The sequence below is a fragment of the Elephantulus edwardii genome, unplaced genomic scaffold (genome assembly GCF_000299155.1).
Source record: "Elephantulus edwardii isolate Elephantulus edwardi_28Jun2011 unplaced genomic scaffold, EleEdw1.0 scaffold00167, whole genome shotgun sequence".
In the NCBI taxonomy this organism is placed as follows: Eukaryota; Metazoa; Chordata; class Mammalia; order Macroscelidea; family Macroscelididae; genus Elephantulus; species Elephantulus edwardii.
This window is the reverse complement of record NW_006399917.1, coordinates 3,477,495-3,479,000: the sequence shown is the minus strand read 5'-3', so window position 1 is coordinate 3,479,000 and position 1,506 is coordinate 3,477,495. Positions and strand designations below refer to the sequence as shown.

The following is a 1,506-nucleotide window of genomic DNA, read 5'->3' as shown; positions in this document are numbered from 1 at the left end:
GTTGTACTCAACTCGATGGCACCTAACAACAAAAACAGCAAAGTAAGGATAAATAAGAACTATATGCACTAATTCCTACTTACCTACAAATTCTTTTCCCTCTCTTCTTTTTATTATTCATTCATAACGCACACTTTCCTCCCTCCCTCTCTACCCTCTCATTCTCTTTTTATGACTATTAATTGTCATACGCATGGTTACTAATCATGCACTCCTTTCAGAATTTCCTTCTTTCACTCAATGCAGTATTGTTGTTGTTGCTGTTAAGTGTTGTCAAGTCGTAGACGACTCTATGAATGAAAGTCTTGAACACAAAAAAACTTTCATCTTTTAACTATAAATAGCGTTTCCAGAGGCAAGCTATTTTAGAAGTGGATGCCACTCCTGCTTCCAAGCCTGTTTTAATTCAGGAGATCCACCAAACACTGTCCACCATGGGTCACCATTATCATATTTGACACATCAGTGTCACAATGTTCAGTATCAGAGCAACCACGAGTTGCCTTTCTACAGCAAACTGCGAGACCATTGCTGTACTATTTAGAAGAATGTTTGACTGGCAACAACACCAAGCCCAAGAGCCCAAAAGCCTTTTTAAACAATAGGCCAAATTTAATAGGCTCAACCAAAAACCAGAAAGCAAACCGTAGCAGAATCCCGGCAGCCGCTCCATTCATTTTACCAGACTGAAAATAGCCCCAGACTGGCCTATTCATTCCTTCCCCTCTTATCTCTGTCTCAGTATTATTGTTACAATAATGGGCTTGTGCAATATTTGTCCTTTTGTGACTAAGGTATCTCGTTCAGCACAATGTCTTCCAAGCTCATCCAAGTTGAATAATGTTTTATAAATTCATTCTTTTTTGTGTTGCTTGCAGACACAATTAGTAACCAATCTCATTTGTACTTTGCAGACTGCATGACACTGCGTGCAACCTGATGGCACAATGATTAAGAACTTGACTGCTAATTGAAAGGTTAATGGTTCAAGCTGATCTAGTGGCTTATGAGGAGAAAGATTTGGTAATCCACTATCTGACAATCACAGCCAAGAAAACCCTAGGGGACAGTTTACTCTGTCACATAGGGTCACCATGAGGGGGCATTGACTCAGTCGCATCCAGCAATGTAGTGTAGGAATATACTGCAGCAATACAGATAATATCTGAGTGAAGGAGGACGAAGAACATTTGGTACAAAAGCTGGAGGCTGTGCCGTGAAACTCAGTATGCTTTTTTGGCTTTAGGTAAGTGGCTCCATTCATTCATTAGTCTTCATCTACTACATTATATTTCAGAAAAGTCTTGAATGTGGCTTGAATATACAAAAGCCAACATGATAAGATTGAAAGAATAAGTATTTAAGAAAATAGCACTAGGGTGGGGGTGGGGGGTGCAGGGGGATTGTATACCAATCAAGGAATTTTCTTTTTTCAAAGAGAAGAGCGAACTGAGGTGGGAGGGCAATCAAGGAATTTTCTTTTTTCAAAGAGAAGAGCGAACTGAG

The 1,506-nt window shown here is 39.7% G+C and overlaps 1 pseudogene; it reads right to left on the bottom strand.

Annotated features, from left to right (window-relative positions):
* Nucleotides 1-1,079: 1,079 nt before the first annotated feature.
* LOC102852422 overlaps nt 1,080-1,506 on the bottom strand; it is a 2,008-nt pseudogene continuing 1,581 nt past the window's right edge.